The sequence below is a fragment of the Osmerus mordax genome, chromosome 3 (assembly GCF_038355195.1).
Source record: "Osmerus mordax isolate fOsmMor3 chromosome 3, fOsmMor3.pri, whole genome shotgun sequence".
Taxonomy (NCBI): Eukaryota; Metazoa; Chordata; class Actinopteri; order Osmeriformes; family Osmeridae; genus Osmerus; species Osmerus mordax.
In genome coordinates this window covers 17,506,573-17,521,836 of record NC_090052.1, presented here as the reverse complement: position 1 = coordinate 17,521,836, position 15,264 = coordinate 17,506,573, and the positions used below count along the sequence as shown (strand labels likewise).

The window sequence follows — 15,264 nt, the reverse complement described above, 5'->3', positions numbered from 1 at the left end:
TATAGCAGACCTCCCCGTCTCTCGCAAAGCCACATTCGAGCACCACTGTCCTTTTCTGCTGACTACTATTGGTGCCTCACATGACAGAAGATGTACTGCATCAGGAGGAGCATGTTCCCCAGAATTGATCATGTGGTTAGGACTCTTTAAACCTGTCTTTAAAAGTAGGCAGCCGGGTTAAGACGCCGTAAAAAGTCTGGAGGTGATGGTCAGTGTGAGTGAGGCAGACCACGAGTTTAATCAGGTGCCTTTAATCAGGTGCCTTTGTAATAGTAATACCATCACTAATGACAGCAGCACCGCTTCACAGCAACATAAAGAGCTGTCATGCACACACACACACACACACACACATATGCACACACAAACTGAAGATATGCTGTAGTGCTCCAGATGGCTCAAGCAGCCTCTGCGGCCATCTTAAGGCTACAGTGTTCTGACAGTAAGGGTCAGTCAATGGTCACCTTGATGGAAAACTGATTTCTGCACAAACATTTTGTGTTTTCTCTTTGAAGTGATCGCACGATCACAATGGCAATATGAAACTGTGATTTAATGCATATATGCTTTGTTGGTTTGTCTGTCCTTTACTCTACAAAATTACAAATAAATTACTGACAGAAAGTGGACAAGAACAAATTAGTAAAAGAATGTACCACACAGACAAGACTCTAAAAATAAAATGTGTTGCATCCATCAGTCTGAGTTGTGCTGAGATATTCAATGAGACATAATATATCTTGCAGCACACTTTTTATTCCACAGTCTGGTAATTATGGGGCTGCTACCTCCTAATAGTTTTCCCTGTATAAAATCAATTTAAAGTACATTTTCTGGACATAGGAAAGAAAGAACCAGAGAGAAATCTCTGGTGTTCTAATCTAGATGCCTGTCAGCTGCAGACAGTGCTATTTCAAAACCCTTATGGTGGACGCAGAAAAACACCAGTCAGAGCATGAGAACAAACACCAGGGTAGAGGTGGGAGAAATGCAGTCAGTCAGCAAGAGATAACTGAGAAGAATGACATAATGAAAGACAGCGAGGAAAACCCTAAAGAGTAACCCTCACAAATCGTCAATTATGTGTATCGTACTGGACTTGCCAGGGCTGGTCTATGGTCACTGAGGGCCTGATTATGCTGGAGCTGTGTTTACAGTGCATCACACCCTTACAGTGTATGAATGAAGCTCAAACAATAGCCCTCTTAGAATCAGACCAGAATGCGCTGTACACTACAATACAAGAACTACAAGAACAAAACCTGATTGCAATCATATTGTATACGACATCATAGAATGAAGATATTTTGTTCATATTGGCCTAATATGTATGCTTGTGCGTAGGTACGGTATAGTACGTTGATGTTTTATTATTGCCAATAAGGTAGCAGCAGATATTGATGACAATACATAATTAGAGAAAGCAACAATAAATCTGCACAGGAATCTCCAAATCCTCTCCAATCCTAAATCATTCCATTTATTCCCAGCTACAGTAGCCTACACAATACAATCACAGAGAGGAGCAAATATCCTATCAGTAACACTAGCAATCAACTGGGGAACCACATAATAATAATAATTAAAAAAAGAAATATGCTTCCATCAATTAAATATAAAAGTAAAGTATGACTTTTCTCCAAAGCAAGCTTACAGCCTGTGTGTAATTGAATGTACGATAATCAGCTCCCCTCATACCACTTCAGCTTTAACAGCCAACAGATCAGGAAGGCATGCCTACAGAGTCAAGGAGATAACACAGTGAGCAGGACATCTAAAGATACACACTGTGGCACGTTCTCAAGCTAAAGCTCAGAGCACAACCGACTACTGTAAACGGGGCGCTTGTGAGAATGTGCTACACTGCACTTTTACTCGCTGTCAATCTTTCATGATCAAGCTCAATGCTCTGCTGATACTGGGGCTTGGGTGAGCCCCGAGCTATCCTCCGATAATAACCACGACTTTTATAAATGAGTAAACAAGCAGCCTTGGCTCAGTCAATACAAACAATAACTAGCTGAATGACGAGCGCCGTACAATGAAAAGTATAACCTGCTGTAGCTCACAATTATTGATTGTTACATAAAAAGATTCAGATATTTACTCAAAATCCACAATGCTATGTGACTAAACAAAGGGTTCTATACAGCAAGTGGAATAAAAAGTTACTTTTTCTTTCCCTCTCTCAGTCTTGCTCATGGACATTGTTCTCAAGTAATGGGCAAGCACGCCCTTTAGTGCAGTTGGTTTGCCCATATGAATTGATTTTCAGGCTCCTGCTAGTGTAAGTCTTAAAAAATGGCTGCTGTTCGTGTTTAGGCATTTGTGTCCTTTCAGGAAGTAACGTGTGTGCTGTACTTGTGGCGTCCTGCTTCACTCCAGCACATGACCAGATTCCAAGGCTGTAAGACAGGGCGGGTCTTTGGTGTGGTGCTGGGTGGATCCCAGAAGAAGAACAGGCTGTGCTGCACATTATTTTGTTCAAGGCACTTTGTGGTTGTGAGAAGTATCCAGACATGTTTGAAAATGTATTGAGTCACAGTCTGATTATAACTCTGAAAAAAAAGAAATTGGGAACGACAAGTTTAACAGTAGTTATCTTGTATTCGGTACTCAATCAAAATACACACACACACACACACACACACAAACACACTCCATGTGCACAACAAATTGAGATATTCTAGAATTATCTTTCCCCCCGCCCTGTGGCTGCAACCTCTGAACTTACAGGCAAACATGCGGATGCACATGCCACACATGGCACAGACATTGGCTATCTGAAGCGCCCGTCCACACTCTCCACTCATCAGACAGTTCCTGGTCTTCAGACAGCAGCTTTTGCAGCCGTCGCCATCGCCGCCGTGCTTCTCATCGCCCTCCCCCTCCGCGCTGCTGAAACAGCACCCCATGGCCCGGCGCTACACTCTCTGCACAGGGAATCAATCAGCGTGTCAATCAAACTGCCCCTTGACTGTCAGTCGTGGCGTCACTTTATGAGAGGTGACAACCACCACATTGGATTGACCTATTCAGATGATGTGGGTTATTGATCTCTGATATTGATCAACAAAATACTTAGCGGTATGCATTTGAAAAGTACGATGTGTTATTGATAAAACCGAGACATTTCCTCCAAAGCATTCAATGTGCAGGTCCTGATCATAGTGTGTCTGACATGTCATAAGACATGTCATAAGACACACATAAGAACTCAACACCTATATAATCACTGATATTTATCCTCATTGGTCAGCCATTGGTCATTGGTCAGCCATTACTGATTGTAACAGCATCTACAACAGTTATTCACTCACACAGACAAGACTGGGAATGTGTTAAAGTCCAAGATTAGTGAGGACACTAAACTCAAATACCTTTGACCTTTCACCCACCTTACCTTGTCTGCCTTTACTTCAGATTCTATAACAATGACGTCAACTCCTTCCACAAAGTAGACTCGATCGTTCGTTATCTGCCGCTTGTCCGGGGGTCGGGTCGCGGGGGCAGCAACCTAAGCAGGGAGGCCCAAAGTAGACTATTTTTTCCTTTTTAAATTTGTAAGTTCTCTCCCGGGTAGTTCTGGAGTTGTGTATACATGCCAGCTGCTCCACAGAGTGTGTTCCCCAATCACACATCCAGAATGAGCCAGCTCCACAGGGTGTGGATTCAGGTTTTTCAGCTTGTTCCTTCACAGATCACACTGACAACACTGGATACGAGTACAATCTAAATGAGTCATCTGACACCCATGTTACGTGAGCATTGAACTAAGGTGTAGCAGAGAGAGTGTGTGCTTGTGTGGCTTTCAGTCGATGGAAACCTGGTTCTATCAAGTTTTGTATTATTAAGTCAAGCTGCCAAAAAGCTAAAGAGGCCTTAAGAGTCATCGCTTTAGCAAGTTAATGTTGATAATGAAATCCAAGTGAAAGATGTTATTGTCCACATGGCTTGGGGGCAGCTTACAGCATGTCGTATGCTATCTCCGGAATGCAGTCGGATGTAAACAATGAACACGTCTGGAGCGTGGCCACACTCTACAGGCCTGGCCAGATTTTTAGGGGTCAATGTGGATTAAAAAGGACATGAAAAACCAAATCGGCTCCATTTTAACTGGTGTCATTTAGCTACACAATGTAACATTTAGGTAACTGAAGTTTAACTTTGTATTTTGTCGGTTTGCAGGATTACAGTTTGCTAATGTCGAAAATGTGTCCATATGAGATTGAATGAGTTTGGCAGTATTGAAGCTTGTACCTGTTTGATCTGACCAATCAGCTGAGTCCTTGAATGCCTCTGGAAAATGTATCAGTTGTGTTTGATACAACCGTATCAAGCACGGCGTCCCGCGTCAAGCATAACCTCTACAACACAAACCACACAGTCATAGGACAACATTAGGCTTAGCGAGGACAAACACATGATGCTCCAAGACAGCAACAACCGCTATGTAGATTTAAAGGGACGGCATGGACTCACGCTCTGTCTCTGGGATCTCGGACGGGTCGGTGGTGGAGAACGAGCTGCAGCTCTGTACTACGCCCAGGCAGAGGGTGCAGAAGGTGTAGCTGCAGTCCCGAGGGCAGAGGCCGCAGCACACATCCAGGCACAGCGTACAGCACAGGTCACAGCAGTGGTCCCACTGCTTGTGGTCACACGAGCAGCCAGCCCGCCCAACCACCTCCTCCTCGTCTAGCTGTGGACCGGGGCTGGATGGCTTGCAGGACTGAAGCCCCATGGATCCCAGGTTTACAAACAGAAATGTACACACGTAAGACTAACTCACTTCAGGTTCAGGGAAAAGACCGGAGAGCTCCCTAGTTCTCAAGGTCCTGTGGCTTTGCGGGATCAGTCAGACGGTTCACCAGTGATGAGAAAGCTCTTCTCTTTGGCTGATTTGTTTCGAGTCATCTGCAAGTATGCTCTGAGTCATGTCGGGATGCTGAGTTTTATCCAGTCCCCAAGTCCAAGTACTAATCTCTCTCCTTATCTGTTTACTGCTCTGCCTCTTTGGCACAATGTTAGGTCACTGTGCATATTGAGAAAACAAGTCTGGAACACAAGGAGACTCCAACTAGGCTGATTAAGGTTAGTAAGGTCAGATGAGGCCTGGGGGGGGGGGGATCTCTGATCTGGGAAAGCATGCGTGAAAACCGTCTAGAACTGACACCCTTTCTCAAACAGATTCACTCTTTGTTCCATCAAGGTTTTATTGCGTAAAGCTTGCGTCGGTGATTCTGGGAGTTGGATGCTGGTTTTCCTGATTTTGGCCCATGTGCAGTATCGGGAACTTCAGAAAGCATTCAAGAGCAATTTCAATGAATAGAAGCTTTCTTTCTCCCTCTCCATCTTTCTATCTCTTTTTACAGACACACACACACACACACACATCCTTTATAACAGAAACGTCAGCATTCTGAGAATGACAGTCGAATGACTGTGCTGTAGATATGACCTTGAAGGCTCCAATAGGGAAGATACAGTAATAAAAGGCTTTAGTGTGTTTTTGTTGGCCCTGGGGCATCCATTAATGGATGACATGACACAGCTGTGAGATATGGGGACAGACGGGGGGGAGGGGTTGATGGAGGACAGGTGTCAGCAGACCACACGGCCGTCACATGTGATGAGACCAGAAAGCAGCATGTTCCACCTCCCCTTCACTCACTCACACACACACACACACACCCACCCACACACGCACACCTGCAGTGCACCAACACACACACTTCAGGGTACACGCACGCACACGAGCATGCACTACTTTGTACCTCCGTTCATACGTCAACAGACATACACTGCAGTGTAAACACGCTCGCATCTACGCACACACACACACACACACACACATGGACCCTCGGAAGGCGCCACTCTGCCAAAGAGGTGCGTTTATTGTTGAATAAATCAAGAGTGATTTCATGACATTATTCATGCACTAAGTAGGCCTCACTACACCCAAGGGCGACTAACATTTTTCACCTCTCCCTCCGTCTACCCCTCTCACTCACAGCCAGATCACTCTGGCACACAAGATCCACGATCGTTCCGTTCACATCCCAAATATTCATGCCAAGTGTTCTCCCACAGTATGATTATGGAAAAACACAATGTTCTGCAATATGAGCATAATTAGGAATAGAAGAAAACATGAAGTGGTATATGTAGGTGTGCTGGCTAGACAGTTTAGAATGATGTCAGGGTAATGGTGGATAATTAATTTACATGGGTGATAAGTGTCAACCTGCTAATGGAATACCGTGTTCCACTCTGCTATCCTTCTGTGCCCTTCACTTAGTGTCAAGATAATTGTATTACGAGCTGATAACTGCTGTACTTTACCCCAAGCACACCCGCATACACACAGACACACGCAACACACGTTTCTTCAGTTCACAGGATCCTCATGCAAGGGCGTGTTAAGAAAACTGAGCATGGGTGTTTTTATAACTATGTTCGACAGAGTCAACTGAGTGGAAACATTCCATTACTAGTACTCACAGTCACATCCAGCCATTCAGATAGCGTTGGTGGGCTTGCACTCCAGTGTCCACACATGTACCTCCACAGCCTGGCTCCTCTGGATTCTGGCACTGAGCAATGAATAACAGTTTAAACAGTAAAACCGCTGGGAGATTTACCGTGGCTGTCAAGGGGAAGATGGCAGTGCAGGGTGATGTATGGCAGGATGGAGGGCACACTGCGTTACTGGCCACTCCAGCATTTCATTTGGATTGGCAAGACACTCGTATTTCACCTCTGGAAGCTGTACACCCCCCACCCCAACTCCCCCCCCCCCCCCCCCCCCCCAACAACCCCCTCCAACCCCCCCTCCCTGTGCTTCAGGGACTGGTGTCCTTCTGCCTCTCAGCTGGGTTGGAGCCAGACTCCTGATTGGTGGGTAAAGATCTCCTGTTAGAGGGAGGAGGTGGAGAGAGAATGTGGAAGGAAGTTGAGCAGGGTGAGGAGGGAGGAAGGAGAGGGGTCATGGAAAGTATTTGTTGGAACAATATGAACGCCTCCTGCGAGAAATGCAGTGGGGAGCCTTATGTGAGCTGCGGGTCTTTTGTGTGACACCATCAGTGTTGAAATGCTACTGTACGGTGTATGGAGGATTTATGTAATGTGACTGACTGTGGATGTTTTGTGGAAAACACAGCTTTGAGATAATCTCTAAAGGATAAGGACTAGCCTCCGGTCTAAATGGCTTCAACTGTAAATCTTTCTCCCACATGACCACAAAATGAAAATGTATTTGTACTGCTCCAAGCAACAAATGTCTTTGTTGAAGCCTCTCTTCGGTTGGCCATCATCACTGACAAGGTGCAGTATTCACTGCCAAATGGCGATTATTCAGAGAGAAGTGATAGAAAGACAGCCTGACGTGTTTCATAATGATGGATGCGATCTGTAGCACTTTCATTGAGTGGTCAAAGTGATGGACAAGTGCCAAGCTAGACTGAATCCTCTGAACGTGTCATCAAGTTGTCTTTCTGAAAAAGTGCTTTTGGCACTTGACATCTCGGAAGTGTGTCTCTGTCTTTCCGCCGGCCCGGAAAGGGATCGATTTCGATTGGTTTTCTCAGTGTGCAGTCGATCTGTGGGATTGACTGGATAATGTGTGTTGACATGGAGATCAATTTAGCCTGCTCAAGCAGCTGCTATTAATGAGGCACAAAATAACAACTGTCTGTTAGCCGTTGGCCGTGCACCGTTTCATTCCTCCTCATTAGACACAACACACGCTGATTTCTGCCATCCATCCACACTCTTCTGCTTCTATTGAAAGGAGAACATCCACCCCCATTTATAGTCAAACCCCAGACGGTTCGCAAAATTGTACGACATCCTTTACGTCAAATTACCTTCATGTTCGTCTATCCCTAACTGTCATTTACAGGGCTGCCAACTTTTCCAAAAACCTTGGAGTGAGATTTTGGTATTTTGGGGGACCGATCACAATTTTCCTTCAAAGCACCCCCCCCTTTCCCCCCACAGCGGAGTTCTCAGGGCTGTTAACGCTTGCCTCGTCCGTTACTGTTTACAACGTTAGCAGGGCTACATGGTTGTCGTTGCCTTTTCAGCGTGAGATATACAAGGTGTGGCGTGAAAGCCCTTCATTTAAACATTACAGTGTTCTGTTCCAAAATCTCAATTCAAGTTATCGATGTGTTCTAAAAGGAATACCGGTTAGAACAAATTCCTTGTAGTATGAGCAACACCTAGCCAACGACTATAGTTCCATCATTTGACGCAGGAGGAGAGGCTTGCTAGCTTCACTCTGCTGTCTCCGCAGCTCTGGAGGTGTTGGCTGGAAGTCTATCCCCGGTCACGCTCATTCATCAAACGGCCCGGCGCTCTGTCCGAGAGAGGATTTACACACTATAGAGGAGAGGTAGAGAATTACCCCCCGATTTATGGGCAGAGAGTGGAATGGCAAGGCACTGGCAGCTGCTACTTGACATTTTGAGGCGTTTAGACGCACGGAGAATGAGATTGGGCAAAAGAGAGAGCGAGAGAAAGAGAGAGGAAGAGAGACGGGAGGAAAATGAGGAGTATTTCAGGATGTTGACCATGGGTGGGAAGCGCGCAGGTCACGGTAAAAGGAACAAGTCAATCTGAACGATTAAAGGTGAAAGGTTAAAGCTGTCGGCTTGGTATGGTAACCTACATGATACATGATAACTTAAATGATCAGACATTTATGTTACAGAGAGTAAATCTCCTTCCAAATGTTCCGCTGAGAATGGGTTGAGGTTGAGGTCATTTTCAAATGCTCCCCCTGATTGGTAGTGTCCATTTGATTGAATGTGCCTGACGTTGTGCCAGACATCAGCCAAGGATTCCAGAATATGGCTTACATCATGGGTCTACTAACACATTGGTATGTTGACTGAAGGCAGTAACAAGACCCAGGTCTGCCCTCTGACACTACCTGAAGCGGAAATATCTGCGCATCATCATAAGTATGAAATATGGAGTCGAAGAAGCTGGACCAAACTAGGGCTTGTTTGATAGTATTGTATTGTTGTATTCAGTGAGGTGATAGTTAGTTACCTGTTAGGATACCTACATGTATACTGAATGCCACTCTAAATAATGGAGCTAAGAAGTAAATAAACAGGTCACCCATTAGAACATGTCTGCTAATGCCTGTCTCTATTTCTATAAAGCTCCTGACGTCACTGGGCGTATTAATTGTGGCCCTAATGAACGAATTCACAAGAGTAGTCCATAATGAGCTCAAGTGGCCTCTCTGATGAAAATAATAGTTGCATTGTTAACCTTGCCTGGCCGTGAGACCCAATTAGGGGGGGGGGAGGAGGCTCTTGTCTGTAATAAGGAGATTGTATCCAGGGCCAGAAACCTATCTGGAGTCTCCAACAGCTATGGAGTTTGGCTTGTACTATGTTCCAGTGTCTTCACTCATCAAAAGGGGAATCTAACATTCGTCTTGCAATTCAGAAAACGTAGACACAGTGCTGGTACAGGCTCACTAAAATCAATATGTCATTTTATGGCAAATCTTACGAAACGTGCCGGCCTACTGTGATAAGGTCCCCTTAATATCCCATGGTCCATTAAATTAGATAGAGGAAACGGGCAGTGTTTCAAGCCCCATTAACAGAACTATCAGGATCATTCTAATGTGTTATACACCATTGCTCTCTCTCTTAAGGGGCTAATTTTTTACTGTTGGCCTCAAAGACAATTATCCAAGCTCAGAGAGGATACATGGCTAAATTGTCTCATTCAAAATGGAAACACCATTTTTGTATGCAGTCTGGGTCTTTTACAGGTACAGGTCATTCTGGATACAGTAACTCTATTTTTGGCACACACTGAATGACAACTTTTCGACTTTCTTTTCAAACATTATGGCTTTGGCATTCAGGAATTTACATATGACGCGTTGCTCCTGAAGTCCCTGCTATCGTCAGATGCTCATCACAGCGTGATTGCGGTGAGGCTGAGGAGAAGGCATGGTGCTGTTTTCTGTCTGCAGTCTCATAATTGCATTAGACATACTGGTAATCATGTTTACTGCTTATCAGTCACGGCCGTGGCTACTGTTGGCCAGACTATAAAAGAATGAAATAAAATAAATTGTCTCAACTTATTGGATGGACACTGTTCATTCATTTTTTTTATTTTTTTTTATTGTAAATGTATATATTTTTTTTGCTATTCAGGGATTGATCCTTTTTTAATTTAAAGTGATCGTTCAATGAACATTTGTTTAACTTGAGCAGAATGTTCCAAGACAATGTTATAGTCTACTGTGTAACCATGGTTTAAAAACCCTCACTCACACCCACAGTTGATCCTGCATGCACTCAGGATCCTGTAGCCAGAGGAGAGAACACAACCTACTCCATGAGGGACAAGCAGACAAGTCAGACAAACAACTTGCATGGTTCCCTTGATGCTGGAGGTTAGCTATGTCCTGACCAGGGCTGCTTCTGCTAGTCATTCACTGGGAAGCTCTGAGGGAGTGACTCTGTTGATAGAAACACAGCTCAGCCTGTAATGAGCAACATAAGAGAACCCTGACCTAATATTAGATACCACACCCGAAAATATTATTCATTAAGCAGATGCTTTCATCCAAAGTGATTTATAAACAGTGTTTATAATCTGCACTGAGAGGTTTCTGTTTTCTTTGCTTTATTATTATTATTTATGTTGCCACACTTCTAGTATATTGGACACCAGAGAGAAGGGTACGATGAGGAGATGACTGAGAGGGTACGGGACAGATTTTCTCTTTGAGAGGCCAGTGTAAAATGGCAAGAGACTTCATGCCTGCAAATCTCTATTCAGTCCCTGTAATCTCTCCTGTGCCCCAGGAACCTGTGTGTGAATGCCATGATATGGCTTCAGACTCACTAAGCAGAGGGGATTCGGGAGAGGAGGATGCTTGAGCAGAAAGTCTCATTGGTGGAGTGGCTGTAAAAAAAAAAAGATTTTGTACAGTATGTAAATAGCTCCCTTAATTACCTACTGAGTGAGAGAAATATGAAGATGAAAAAGCTGACCTTTACAGACTGATGAGCTATCAAATGTGTCTAAGAAGAGAAGGATTTTAATTACACTGCTTCTTTATTTCCCTATCAGCTTTATTACGTTCGTCACATCACATTTATCAAGCTTTGTGTGTTGAGTGCCAAGTTTTGTTTAGTTATAGAAAGAAGAAACTGGTTATTTTAGAGTGCCTCCCCCATTTGTGAGGAAATGAACTATAGAGATTAAGCCCTGCCACGCTTGTTCTCCCTGACAACAACACTGTTCCAGAAACGATGGGGTTTGGCGAGGAGTTTCAAACATCACATTAGTGCTGCAGTACTGAGCGAGAACAGAGGTCTGGTCAGGAACACCCAAACGCAGTCAACATACATCTCACGCGGGGAATCAAGATTAGTGACGTCATTGTCCACCCCCACAATCCTATATTATCAGACCATTGCCTGGTCACCTTCAAAATGGACCTCTGCCAGAGCCTTGGAGGCACTAAGAATATTTCTACTAGCCGCTGCATAACTCCAAACACAGCTCTGGAACTGGCTAATATTCTACCCGCTGCACTAGAAGTCCTTGACGTCCCAAATAAATCATTAAATACTAAAACGAGGGATCTGAATTTGGTTCTTCAGCTATCCCTAGACTCTGTTGCCCCTCTCAAACCAAGGAAAAGAAAGGACAAGAAACTGGCTCCATGGTATTCAGAGGAAACCCGCACTCTTAAGAGGTCCACTAGAAAACTAGAACATAAGTGGCGTACCACTAAATTGGAGGTTTTCCGCCAGGCCTGGAAGGACAGCCCAATGGAGTACAAGCAAGTCCTCATCAGGTCCAGATCAGATTATTTCTCTAGGTTGATTAGTAAGAACAAACACAACACTAAGTTCCTATTTGATACTGTTGCAAATCTCACTAAGAAAAGTACACTATGTGTTAGTTCAGATTTCTCTCCCAATGATTTCTTAGATTTCTTTGACCCAAATATCTATGCAATAAGGGACAAACTACAGACTAGTCCTGGAGGAGTGGCCATCAACACTGAACTTTCCCCTATACCAAGCATGCTGCATGTTGAGGCTCTCACTCACTTTAACCCTATTTCTATGGAAGCGTTCATCGAGCTGATAGATTCCTCGAAACCCACTAGCTGCCTTCTCGATCACCTCCCTGCTAAACTCTGTAGGGAAACTTCTCCCTATTATTGGACCACCCATGCTTACTATTATTAATGAATCTATTGTAAATGGCCAAGTCCCCAATGATTTCAAACAAGCTATTATTAAGCCCCTTCTTAAAAAAACAAACCTGGATCCAGGTTGTCTTAGCAACTACAGGCCAATTTCAAATTTGCCATTTCTCTCCAAAATTTTAGAGAAGGCTGTGGCACAACAGCTCACTGAGCACCTCTCCTCAAATCAGCTTTATGAACCTCTCCAGTCTGGATTTTGTCTCCACCACAGCACTGAAACTGCATTAGCCAAGGTAGTCAATGATCTACTGTTAGCCTCTGACGCGGGTTCTATCTCTGTCCTGGTTCTTCTAGACCTAAGTGCAGCTTTTGACACGGTGGATCATGAGATTCTCTTGGAACGTATGGAGAACTATGTTGGGATTTCTGGTACGTCACTTCAGTGGTTTAGCTCGTATCTATCTGATAGATCACAATATGTCCACTATGATGGCTGCTCATCCAGGAGCTCCACTGTAAAATACGGAGTACCACAGGGTTCAGTTCTAGGCCCTCTGTTATTTTCTCTCTATATGCTGCCTTTAGGAAACATAATTAGAAGCTCTGGGGTAAATTTTCACTGTTATGCAGATGATACTCAGCTATATATGTCTATAAAGTCTGGAGAATTTCCACATGCTATGGAAAAATGTGTTTCTAGGTTGAGAGCTTGGATGACTGGATGAATTTCCTTTTCTAAATTCGGATAAAACCGAGGTTCAAATTTTTGGTCCTAAAAAATATAGAAATAATTTTTACGATCTGACCTTAGACCTAGACAGCGTCAAAGTCTCTCAAAGCCAGCTAGTAAAAAATTTAGGAGTCACAATGGACCCAGACATTTCGTTTGAGTACCATATTAAGCAAATTACCAGAACTGCATTTTTCCATCTACGTAATATTTCCAAAATACGAACATTTCTCTCAAAGGATGATGCCGAAAAACTAATACATGCATTTGTTATGTCCCGATTGGACTATTGCAATGTGTTGTTCTCTGGCCTCCCAATTACCCACCTAAAAACTTTACAGCGGGTGCAAAATGCTGCTGCTAGACTATTGACCAGATCAAGAAAGTTTGATCACATAACATCTACTCTTGTTTCTCTACACTGGCTCCCTATCCAAGCCAGAGCTGACTTCAAAGTTCTACTACTAACCTACAAATCTCTGCATGGATTGGCACCACTGTACCTCTCCGGTCTCCTTGCACCCTATTGCCCCGCAAGGACACTTAGATCTCAAGATGCTGGCTATCTGGTGGTTCCCAAAGTTAAGAAAAAAACTGCTGGAGGTAGGGCGTTCTCATATAGAGCACCTCTTCTCTGGAACAAATTACCCGTCTCAATTAAGGAGTCTGATACTGTTTCGACATTTAAAATTAGGTTAAAAACATTATTTTTTTATCAATTTTACGACTGTTAAAGGTAAGTATGTTACTAGTTGGAGGCAACGGGGGACGGGTTGCTTCCATCCTTATTCTATAAGTATAACTTATTTTAGAGTTCTCTTCCCCTGGAACAGATTTCATGTTCCAAATGAGGGGGGCTGTCGCTGTCTTGGTGTGTGTGGTTGCATCAAATTCCCCTTTTTTGCTCTGTTAAATTGCTGCACCAGTCCACACTTGACCGGTGGGGATCTCATTCTATTATGACTGTAACTGTTAGCTGCTCCTGGCATTCTCTAATCCCTGCTCTCCTCTCTCTGTCCCCGCCCCACACACATCCCTTGTGGTGTGGGGGGTTTGAGTTGTCAGAACCTGCCTGGTCGTCGGTCAGCCAACGCTGGACCTGGTCGCGAGTCTCCCAGTCCTGTCCTACATCTATAAAGTTGAACAATGGGTTTTGGTGTTTTAAAAACCCATCGACACTGTATGACTATGTTTAGCCTGTGTTCTGCTCCCTCTCTGAATTGCTCCTCCCAAGGTTTCTTCCATTTTTTTCTCCTGTTGACAGTTTTTTGGGAGTTTTTCCTTGTCTTCCTTGAGGGTTTAGGTTGGTTGAGGGGCAGTTCTATGGGCATATGTGAAGCCCTCTGTGACATGCTTGCGTGTAAAAAGGGCTATACAAATAAATTTGATTTGATTTGATCCTTCTAATGAGATCAAGAGAAAACGGCCGCTTTCAGCGTTAAAACATCTAAGAGGAGATGTTCACAGGTCAACACTGCACAACACAATGGGGACAGGATAGATATCTACATTTATGTTGCATTGATAAACACTCGGTGCAGCATAATGAGGGAATGTCCTGTACATTTATGGACACACTTATGAGGGTAATTTTGGTCCGAAAGCTATGAGGCAGGCAGAGCTTCAATCATGCCCACATTGTTGCAAATCTAGGTAGTGCCGTGTCTCTGAGGTGTTCTGGAATAAACTGCTCGGTTTTTGAGTCTTCAAAGTCTTCAAAGATCTCATGAGAGAGTGTTTTCAGGGGCACTATTTTGCATTATGCACAATGCTTAAAGACTGGAGACAAATGCTCCTCAATAAATCATATTATTTAATTATGTTAAACGCATCTTAACGTTTGCGTAATTAACATTCTTTCTCCAGACAGTACAATTGTCCCCTTCAATTCACATGAAGATTCACATGACAATCTTTATCCCACTAAAGTACAAACAAAGTTAGATCAAACCACAAGGGTTACTCAATCTGTTCTACAGTACTCAGTGGGGTGTGCATTGTTAAGATACTGTACCGAATTTTTGTATTCTCCTTTGTTGCTATGGCAAGAAATGAATTCTGACACTTTATATTCCAATGATTAAAACAGTTTACACATTTTGACATATAATGAATGAGCTGGCCAGCGAAAATATATGTTTGTGATGAGAGCTACAGAACCGGCTTGTGATGTCAATACTCAGGGGTAGTTTAATCTTGTGGTCATAGTTTGGTCGTATTTTTCACGTTTCAATTTGCAGCTGGACTTCACAAGTGTCCAAAGGATAGGGTTGTGTGTGTGATAATTTGTTACTGGTGAAAAATCTGATTTTCACAGCAGTAT

At 43.7% G+C, this 15,264-nt stretch overlaps 1 long non-coding RNA gene across 1 annotated transcript; it reads right to left on the bottom strand.

The window, feature by feature from the left end:
• Positions 1–1,454: 1,454 nt before the first annotated feature.
• On the bottom strand, positions 1,455–3,634 carry LOC136940845 (uncharacterized). Its single transcript, XR_010876412.1, has 3 exons — positions 3,404–3,634; positions 2,735–2,933; positions 1,455–2,558 (listed from the first exon to the last, which is right to left on the bottom strand). It is a non-coding gene; the product is annotated as an uncharacterized lncRNA (long non-coding RNA).
• Between the last annotated feature and the right edge of the window lie 11,630 nt (positions 3,635–15,264).